We start from the raw sequence: 11,561 nt of genomic DNA, 5'->3' as shown, positions 1-11,561 counted from the left end.
TTGCTTAAATATATTAAAATACTGCAAAGTATGGTATGGTAAGTTTTAGTAAGGAGAGATTTTCATATTCATGACAGCAACTGTAAATATGAACAAAATGAGCTCTGCAACTTCGTTCTGCCCCATTTTCATTAGGTTAAGATAAGATGCGCAGTTTAAGAAGCAACTTGTATACACTGGGTAAGAGTGCGTGAATGAATCCACAATGATATTTTTTAAGAATTTGACAGACATGTGGGACAGACACTAGAATTTGCTCTTTGTAACTGTGTTTCCAGTCTTGAGGGCTTCCTCATCTTTCTGGCTGGTGCTTTGCATTGAAAGTTTTTATTTATATATGTGTAAACTTTTTATTACTGACTCACTAAGAAAGTCTCGGAAATTCTAGTTTTAAGGTGTAGTTTTTTTTTGTTTTTTTTTTTTTTTTTGGTTTTTTCGAGACAGGGTTTCTCTGTGTAGCTTTGCGCCTTTCCTGGAACTCACTTGGTATCCCAGGCTGGCCTCGAACTCACAGAGATCCGCCTGGCTCTGCCTCCCGAGTGCTGGGATTAAAGGCGTGCGCCACCACCGCCCAGCCTTAAGGTGTAGTTTTTAATCAAAGTGTTTTCATTTGTTATTATTAAGCCTATGAAACAGAAAAGGACCTGGGAGGGCTCAGTGCTGGGCCATCTTAACTGAAGTCTTAACAGAGGCACAGTTGCGAATATTAGCTGTCAGATGGCATGCATTCTAAGTGCTAATGTTGCTTACATAAAAAAGACACCAGGGAAACAGAGGGAAATCACCCCTTAGGTTTTATGCCCTGACAGCAGGGAAAGTTAGGAACTGGGCTTTTCGAATTTTCATTCATTTGAGACAATACTTCCATCTAGTGGACATTTGACTTAGAAGCAAACCCTTGAGGCCAACGTTAGTTTTCTCTTCTAATGAAAATACAGAGAATAGCACATGTATAATGAAGAAGATAGACATCAAATGGATTAGCAGAAAAAAGAATTTATCTGTAAATAAAAAATTTAAGTATTTAGGAATGAGTTGATATTTAGTACAGATTTATCTAATTTGTGACTAAAATGAGCCAAGCCACACAAAAGGCCCAGTGGACTATGGCCAGAAACAAACCAACTTGTTTAAAATGTGTCTTGTCTCAAAACTGCATGACCGAGTTATTTATTCATTATTCACTCCAATTGTGTTGACTGTTACTGTGTGATACTAAGTGTACTTTAGTGGAGTGGTTCAAGTGAGGCTCTTGGTGTTGAAACTTGACAATAATCCAAAGTGAACCATGGGGAAACTAAAAAGAAAAGAAAAAAGAAAGCACTCCACCTCAGATAATCACTAGTCTTCGAAGCAGCCAATTGGTTCAGATGTTTAAGTCAAACATAAGCCATGCCAAAGATTCCAAACTGCTAGCCCAGTTGAAATTTGTATTGGTTCTGTTGAATGTTGGTTCTAACTACACTATCCCTAAGAGTGGACTGAAAGCCTGTGGTACAACTAGAATACTGCAAATATAGAACCCTGAAGTAACAATTTTTTTGGTGTGTGTCTGAATTCACTGTCAGTGAACTTGAAGTCTAAACCTTCCATGAATGGTTCTATGAAACAGATCCAGAATTAATTTTATTCTGAAACATCAACAGTTGGTTAGATTGTTTACTTTTATTTTGTTTCAAAACCAAAATGATTGTACCAGACATCTTTAAAAGCATAGTCTGAGTTCTCATGGTAAGATCTGGAAGAGGCGTGGTGAATCTTGATTACATTGCTGGACCAAGATGGCTCAAGCCCCAGCCAGCAACCTGACCAGAAGGGCCACCCTAGTTTAAGGGAAAAATCACTGCATCTGTTTTGCATACCCTGGAACTATTCCTAGCCTGGGTTTAGGCTTATGAGCTACTTTCTCTCTAAGGATTCCTATACAAAAATGCCAGCCTGCAATCCTAATCAGTGACATAATCCTTGAATGTCTTTTCTGAAGGCTTCAAGAAGTTAAGCCTTGTCCTTTCACTAGGATGGACAATGTGTAACTGAATGTCTTTGTTACTAGTTGGTACTTTTCCACATTATGAGTTGCAAAGTAACTGAGGCATGAATACTCCTGAATCCTGAAAAGGTCTCATTAAATGGCTCTGGCAGAAGAGAACTTGGAGAATGAAATGCTATAGATTAATAAATTGGAAGGTGATGTGGAATCTATGTAAGCAAATAGAATAAAATCCCCAAGAACCAGTAAAGCAAAGACTGAGAACAAAACCCAGATGTGACAATGGATGGAGAAAACATTTTGATTCACAGAAAAATTTAGTGGTTTTAATAAGTGGTCATTTAGAAATACTACATAATACTCATGCTAATGGCTAGAAATTGCTCTTCTACAGGCCCGGGAAGAGACTGAGACCAAATCCCAGGGCTTCACACAGACTAGTCAAACATTCTACCATGAAGCTTACCCTGTCCCTAATACCAGCTTCTTTTATTGCTTCTCACTCACTAGAAATTTCTACTGAACTGTTTTGAGCAAGAGAGATTGTTTTGAGACAGGGTCTCACTGTGTATCTCCGGCTGACCTGGAACTCACGGACTTCCTGCCTTAGCTCTCAAGTGCTGGAGTTAATTGTAGGTATGCATCACCTTGTCCAGTGTGCTGGCTAGTATTATGTCAACTTGACACAAACTAGAGTCATCTGAAAGGAGAGAACCTTAATTAAGAAAATTCTTTCATTAGATACAGCTGTAGAGCATTTTCTTAATTAGTGATTGATGGAGAAGGGCTCAGGCCATTGTGGGTGGTGCCATCCCTGGATGGTGGTCTTAGGTTCTATAAGAAAGCAGGCTGAGGCCGGGCAGTGGTGGCACACGACTTTAATCCCAGCAATCGGGAGATGGAGTCAGGAGGATTTCTGTGAGTTAGAGGCCAGCCTGGTCTACAGAGCGAGATCCAGGACAGGCACCAAAACTACACAGAGAAACCCTGTCTCGAAAAACAAAACAAAACAAAACAAAAAAGCAGACTGAGGATTCCATGAGGAGCAAGCCAATAAACAGCACTCCTCCACAGCCTCGGCATCAGCTTCTGCCTCCGGGTCCCTGCCCCGTTTGAGTTTCTGTCCTGACTTTCTTCATTAATGAACATAGATGTGGAAGCATAAGCCAAATAAATCCATTCCTCCCCAAATTGCCTTTGGTCATGGTGTTTCATCACAGCAATAGTAACCCTAATGAGGACACCCAGCTAAAATTGAATTTAATTTTTACTATAATTGTAGGTCAGATCATCTGCTGTGGCACACATGTGGAGATCATACAACAACTTGTGTGTGGTGTGGAGTTGGTCTCTTCTCCCACTTTTTTTGTTTGTTTGTTTGTTTGTTTGTTTTTTTGAGACAAGATTACTCTGTGTAATAGCCCAGGCTGTCCTGGAACTTGCTTTGTAGACCAGGCTGGCCTCAAACTCACAAAGATCCACCTGCCTCTGCCTCCCGAGTGCTGGGATCAAAGGTGTGCACCACCACCCGGCTCTTCTTTCACTTCTATGTGGCTTCTCAGGTTGATCTCAGGTTTCCAGACTCTCTTGGTAAGAGTCTTACCTGCTGAGTCATCTTGCATGCCCATGTTTACTGTTTTTGTTGCTGTTATAAATAAGATTCTTTTCTTAGCTTCCTTTTGAACAGCTCATTGTTCAGGTATAGAAAGACCCTGGTTCTTGGACTCCAACTTTGTATTTGGCCACTTTATTGAATTTATTTTTTAGTTCCATGAGTTTTTTTGTTGTTGAGCCTAGTAAAAAGTATTTTTACACGAGCAAGCTTTAGACCAGGCAAGGCTTCAGCTGCTCCATTGAATGCTGTGTTTTCTGTGATTGTCAACTGCGTCCCGGCTTTTCTGTGTCTGTTGAGATGATAATATGTCTTTATCCCTTGCGTTGCGGGATACTGTGCTGATCCACCTGCAATCAAAGAAGATGAACTGGCACCTATTTCAGGAGACTAATGATAGCCTGGGATTTTGACAGGTAGGTGCTGTCCTTTGCCCATTTGCTTATTTCTCCATCTTCCTTCTTCTTCTTCTTCTTCTTCTTCTTCTTCTTCTTCTTCTTCTTCTTCTTCTTCTTCTTCTTCTTCTTCTTCTTCTTTCCCTGTGAATTAAGTCTCTATGGTGGCCCAGGCACTGCATGGTTATGACAGAAATGAAGTCTCTAGGAAAAAGTTCCTGGGCTCCAGCTGCACCAGTGTAAATCACTGGAAGAGCCAGGACAGTTTTTACACAGTGGGTAAATCTCATCACACCGTATTCCAGAACCCTGTGAACAGAGAAAAGGGTGGAGGCAAACATGTAGTGAAGGGGCTGCTCAAGGGGAAAGCATGATCCAGCTTGGTTTCTTTGAAGGAGGAATTCACTTATTTATTCAACCAATAGATGTTTACCGAGGACCTGCTCTGCACCCTACACCCCTCTAGCAGGCAGCACAGTCCTCTGCAGGATGTGGTTATAAACTGCTGCTTCCTGAGTCAAGTCTACAGCAGAGTTTCAGAAGTTTTGTTTCAGCGTGTCTCTAGGCCACAGTACCACTGGACCGAGAACGATGCTTTAAATGACATAGCTTTGGATGCAGCAGAAAGCTGATGGGGACGGCGGATTAGCTTGCACAAGCTGGCGTGAGAACAGCACTGGGATGGGCTGTGGCATGAAAATTGGGCTTCCAGGTCAGTCCATCTCACACTCAGCCATCCCTGAGGCTAGACCTCCCTAAGGAGGGTTCACCTGTCTTTCTGCATAGTATCCATCTAAAGGGATCGGTGACACACTCTGTCCTCTGGGTTGCGTCATCATATCATCAATCTGGTCAAGAGTGCCCCCTCCTTATAACTTGCACAAAGGCATGGGTTATGCCAGAGGCTGGAAGGTAGATACAAAGATGGCAACGACACAGAATTGGAGGTGCCTCAATATGTTAAAAGCAAACTGTTCCTGATCTCTTGGTACTTCTCCATGCTGAAAGTTTTCCTTCAAAGGGAGGTATGATGACTAATCTTGATTGTCTTCCTACCAGGATCTGGAATCACTCAAGTGACACACTTCTGATCAGGTCTTACAGGAAGGAATCACTAAAGGGAATCTTCCTTTGAAATGGTGGCACCTCCCTCCTTGTGGTCTAGATTACAAAGAAGTTTGAGGAGCAAACAGTGCTAAGTGCCTGCCTGTCTTTGCTTCCTGCTGAATGAGGGCATCTATCCCTCCTCCTGCTGTTACCATTACCACCTCAGCTGCCATCAGGCGCTGCCTAGCCCCTTTGGCATTCCAACATTAAGAGTAGTGACTTCCCAGAAATCGTCCAGGCATTCATCAGTGGTTGGGATCCTGGGGCATCCAGCTGCATGGACTGTGCAGTAATTGGGGGTCTCAACTTCTCTAGCATGCAGACACTTGTGTAAGCCAGTCTAGTGAATTCCCTTTTAGAATGCTCTCCCGAACCTCTTTCTGCTCTTCTAGACTCTGAATCTAGAGGATGTTACTTAATAGAAGAGGAGATGTGATAGAGTCAGATATTAAATAGATGCCAGAAAAAGACAAGGAGAAATGAATTGATTGAAGATCACACAGTACCAAAAGGCCTAGTCAAGATGACTGGAGGATACAAAAGGAGCGAAAACATCTAGAAGAAAGCCAATTATGGATAAGACACTAGTCAAAGCTGTGCTTCAGCTTAGCAATGTGAATAGTAATAAGAATTACTAGTAATAAGGATTGGGAATTAGTAATAAGAATCTCACAGGTGAAGATTCTTATGACTCAATGTTTAAAACACACGTAGGTTTTTAAGCTGAGAGGCACTTGGGGAACAATGCCTGCCTTGTACATACATCACTACTATCCCAGTTGCCTTACTGTTTCCTAACTGGTCCCTCCCTTTCAACAGGGCTTCCTTTCCAGAAGCAAGATTATGACTAACATGCTGAAATGGATTTGACTGCAAACATCAAAATATTAAAATTCAGCATTTTCTACTAAAGGTAAAGGTTTTAAGAAAAGATTATTCAAGTCTCCTGTGGCATTCTGGCTACTGTACTTTTGAGCTATGAGTAATAATACACATACAGTAAGACATTCCCAAGTTAAGGGGCAGGTAAGGTCCACTCTTAAGTATTTGTATGTGTCAATAAAGCTTGGGGAGAGAATTAGTCAGGGTTCTCTAGAGAAACAGAACTGATTGGATGAGTACATTCCAATTCAAAAAAGAATTTACTAAATAAACACACTGAAATGGTGGCAACAGTTTTCACTTACCTGAGAGGCTGCAAACCTGGGACTATCCAATCTCGTGGGTGCCTCAGCAGTCCCAATCTGACACTGAAAAACAGGGAAGTTCCTGGAGAGCCTGGTCCTTAGTCAGTGCTGGAAGCCTGGAATAACAACCCAGTGGGTCTGTTATCAGCAAAGGAATTAGCAGCAGCACCAGGGTAAATCTACTCAATTCAACAGTAAAAGGGAAGTCGAACCAGGCAAAACAGAAGGACAATGGAGGAGAAGGCAAGCAATCTTTCTTCTGCTGTGCCGTTTTTATCTGGACTGCTAACAGAAGGTGCTGCCCACACTTGGGGGCAGGGGCTTTTTCCATGCCAGATAAGGCAGTTAGAACAGTTCTTCAGGTGAGGCTCCCTGCTCAGGTGATTGTACTTTGGGGCAAACTGTTGTTAAAACCGATTGGTAGACCTCTCATACCAAGTTTCTAATCCAGATTCTGTGCTATGGCCTGAGAATCTGCATTTCCAGAAAGCTGCTAGCTAGGTTTGCTACTGCTGGTGATCACTTTGAGAACAGTAGTTGTAAATACGAATGATGCGCTTCATCACAGTGAAGGAATCATTACTGAAATGCCAAAATTGCAGCTTGTGGCAAAGTCCCTAAGTTAACATGTGGACCTCTCTGCTACTAAGAAAGATAGACAACTTGGCCCAGACAACTTACCAAAGGTGTCCTATGCAAAGTGACAAGTCAGATGCAGTAGCGTTTCAAACCCTGTCTCGTAGGTGCAGAAAGTTGTCTGTGTTAGGCAAGACTGGTTGGGCTATGCCAAGTAAATGGAAGATGCAGAAGTACCAACTGGCTTTGGTTTTCCATTAAATAATGAAGATTCTGGATGGTGTGTTTGAAGACCTGCATGTGCCCCAACATGAATCACTGTGAAATTTGTCTTTGGACATAATAATTTATATTTGAAGAACACAGTAAGTTGGGAACAAGGACAAAAGGAACAGGAAGAATAGACTTCCTGGTGATGTCACAAGTGGTCTGAGAGCCATATGGATTCTTTTCAGATCAAAAGAATCACCATGAGTCAGTAAGCTACCCTGGACCATGCATTATTTAAGCTCCTCTTGATTAAATGGCTTACGTGGCTCCAAATGAATCACTGAGTTCACTGGAAACAGAACTAACTCTTTCAGCTGTTCCTCTTGTTCTGACTGCCAAATATACCTACCTCTTCAGTGAACAAGTCTTACCCAGTGAAATAACAATCAGTCCAGGACTTAGTAGAATAAGCTGTATGGTAGAAGGAATCTCTAACATTTGTCTCTGAGTGACCAGCCTTTCCAGCAGTCTATATTACTCACAGGTTGTTATAATAATATAAATCCACAAGCTAATTTGGGGAAGCAATAAGTGATGGGTCGTACTTCAAATGGAATAAGCTTCCTATAACAGTTATTCTGAAAAGGAGCACAGTGGTTCTGAAAATAAAACTGTGTAGGCACTGCATAAATACCACAGGAAAACATTACAGCATCTTATTAGGAATGCTGTTGGAAGTGGCTGTGCTGGGAGGGTGGAGTTCACCCTTCAAGTTTCTTTAAGAGGAAGGTTGGAACTATTGAGTTAGCGCTCGGCTCCTCTCATTAAAAGGGACTTAAATGAAGACTCCTGACTGAGAAAGGGAGGCTAGGCAGGCTGGGTGAAGAAGGCTTCAGCTAACAAGCCTGGTATGGGGGCTCACACAGAGAACCAGCACAATTGACTCCCTTTGTTGTTTTCACGTGGACGGATGTATAGGCGTGAAGGCCCTGATGGGTTAGTTAAGGATATCCCTAGAAAAGGAGCCAGATGGTGTAATAAAGCCTAGCCCAGATCAATGTGACATGGCCTCTGCAGCACCCTTTAGTATGGTTCTAACTGGCAGAAAAAAGAAATCTGTTTTTTTCCTTTTGCAGTTATATGCTATGCTCTTGTGCTGTGAATGTCTTGAATGTGCCCATATAAATGCAAAAGGCTAAGACCAATGCAGAGCATTATTTGACTGTGCACACAAAGGGACTTCAATTAGCCCTCCTCCAGGATGTCAAGATTTGATGGTGCCATTGTTTACTCCACATATAAGACCAAGCTAGGTAGCCACAAATTACAGATGGACTGATGAAGAAAGATTGACTGGAATTCTTTTGTGCCCATACTGTGAGTTCAACAGCTTTGAGTTCCTAACAGCTGTGTTTTCCAAACATGGAGGATCACCTGGTCCCAGTGGTTAATTCCCCATTTATTTTGCCTTTAGAGGGTACACTCACTGGTTTTCACAGTTGAGCCCAAGCCCAAGGTCATATTCAAACATGAATATTCCTGGTTACGGGACCATTCTCAGGAGATGAGGCTGAGGAAATCATGTCCAGATTTGATTCTCACTTCTAGAGCAAACAACATCTTGGAAATGCCTCAGCACCAGAACTGGGTCTGGAGACCAGGTTACAGCAGGTTGGGGGGGGGGGGGGTTCCATGACTAGAAATGACACAGACAGTGTGAAAATGGCAGCTCACCTTCGTAACGGCTTAGTGTTTGTGGCCTTGAAGACATTCCTTAAGAACTTCGGAAAGTGTAACCAAGGAGGACAGCTGACTTCTCAAAGATCTTAGTTATCGATATTAAATCTTCACCAACTGACTCTTAAAATTTTTGATGCATATTTGACCTCTGTAATGCAACTTTTCTTCATAAGCCCAGTGTCCAAAGTTCACTGAGCTTATGCCAATTTATTTATGTATATAAATAAGTTTATATATAAGTATTTTGTTCAACCTTCCAATGTATTTTCTTGTGTTTTCATGTCAACTGTGTTTAAATGCAAAACTGATTGTCAAGGTTATTTCCTGAAATTGTTGATGAGTCTTCAATATTTTTGTCAATCTTAGGATACTGCATGATTCTTTTCATAGAAGAAACATACCAAACCATTAAAAGTCATGGAATCATGCCCCAGTAGTCTGCTTCTCAAGACTAGGGCATTGCTACCAATCTTCTTCTAAATCTTCACCAACCTCAAACCTCAGTTCTTCTGGTGCTGAGGCATTTCAAAGATGTTGTTTGCTCTAGAAGTAAGAATCAAATCTGGACATGATTTCCTCAGCCTCATCTCCTGAGAATGGTCCTGTAATCAGGAATATTCGTGTTTGAATATGACCTTGGGCTTGGGCTCAACTATGAAAACCAGTGAGTCTACCCTCTAAAGGCAAAGTAAACAGGGAATTAACCATTGGGACAAGGTGATCCTCTATGTTTGGAAAACACAACTGTTAAGAATCCAAAGTTGTTGAGTTCTATGAGCATCACCACCAACATCAGAATACAAGCCAGAAGACAGGGATATTTTAATATTGAGTTCAAAGAAGTAAGATTTTGCATATATAAGAGTCTAGAAAGAATAAAATAAAGGAATAAAAGGCAAACAAATCTTTTAAAATAAAACCCGAGTCTCCCTCTTGTTGTGGACCCAGGGTCCCCCTAGATCTTTCCTGCTACTCTTCTCAGCCTTCCCCTCTAGCCTATCTCCATTCCTTTGAAACACTTTCTGGCAGAGAGGATGCAGGTAAGCAACTTTTCATTTTCCTTCTTGTCCTCCATTCTGGTCTCTCCAGATTTACTCTAAATCCTGCTGCAGCCTGCCTGGAGGATCTCCCCCTTCCCACCCTACTTTCATTTCCTGGGACTCAACCTCTTGATACAGGTCTAGGATCCCCCTAGCTTTTTCCAACTGCCTCTCTCAGTCTTTTCTCCTACTCTATCTCTATGCTTTTATATCACCCACCTACTAATAGAAGCATACTTTATCAGGGACCCTACATCTACCACACTTGCCTAGAATCCAGAGTCATCAGCAACAACCAAAGAATGGAACACCCATCCAACAAAGACAAAACCAGATACTGAAACACCAAGGAACATCTCAAACATCATAATTACAGATGCCTTGATCCAAGAGCAAAAGCACAAACATGAATAGCCGCCCCCCCAAAAAAATGCCACCTTCAGAAGCCAGTAACCCTATTGCAATAGAACCTTAGAAATAGTAAATTCTATTTAAGTGCAAGATAAGGTATTCAATTATGAATTCAAATTCAAATTATGAATTTGTTCAAGGACCTTAAGGAAGATATGAACAGATGCCTTAATGCAGACTATGAAAATATAAGCAGTGGAATGAAACCATGAAAGTGTTTCAAGACATGAAAGTAAAAATAAAATCACTAAAAAAATGCAAACTGAAAATGAAAAACTCAGGATGTCAAACAAAAACCTCACCAACAGATCTCTAAGACATGGAAGAGAAAATGTCAGGACCTGAAGACAAGTTAGAAGAAATGGGTAGCTCATTCAAGGAAAATGTTAAATTAAAAAAAAAATCCAGGTACAAAACATCCTGGAAATCTGGGGCACTATGAAAAGACCAAACCTACAAATAACAGGGATAAAAGGATGAGAAGAAACCCAGGTCAAAGACACAGAAAATATTTTTTAGCAAAATTATAGAAGAAAAATTCCCCAATCTAAAGAAACAGGTGTCTATTAAGGTACAAGAAACATTTAGAACATCAAATAGACAGGGCCAGAAAAAATTCCTGACCACACATAATAAACAAAGCACAAAATGTATAGAACAAAAAGAGATTAAAAGCTACAATGGGAAAAGACCATGTCATATATAAAGGCAGGACCATTGGAATAACACCCAACTTTTGAGTGCAGGCCCTAAGTCAGAAGAGCCTGGACAGATGTTCTCCAAGATCTGAGAGACTACCGATGCCAGCCCACAACACCCAGCAAAACTAGCAGTCAAAACTGACAGAAAAAGAAAAACGTTCAACAATAAAAACAAATTTAAACTGTTTCCACTTACCAATCCAGTTCTACTGAAAGCCTCTGAAGGAAAACTTTAATCTAAGGGGTTAACTACACCCAAGAAGACACAAGGAATAAATCATCCAAGAACAATAAAATACAAAAGAAATGTAAAATGCTCACATTGTAGCAACACAATAACAGGAATGAAAAAACACTGTTCACTAATAACTCTCAGTGTTAGTGGTCTCAATTCCCCAATAAGAAGACAGAGTAAGAGACTGGATTAGAAAGCAGAATCCATCTTTCTGCTGCATCGAAGAAACATACCTCACCATCAGGGATATACATCATCCTAGTTTAAAAGTATGAAAAAGACATTCCAAGCAAATAGACCCAAGAAGGGATCAGATATAACTACTTTAATATCTGAAAAAATAGACTTCAAATAAAA

Source organism: Peromyscus californicus, unplaced genomic scaffold, assembly GCF_007827085.1.
Source record: "Peromyscus californicus insignis strain IS unplaced genomic scaffold, ASM782708v3 Scaffold_6__1_contigs__length_162567912, whole genome shotgun sequence".
Classification (NCBI taxonomy): Eukaryota; Metazoa; Chordata; class Mammalia; order Rodentia; family Cricetidae; genus Peromyscus; species Peromyscus californicus.
The sequence above is the reverse complement of the archived record's forward strand: the minus strand, read 5'-3'. Positions refer to the sequence as shown.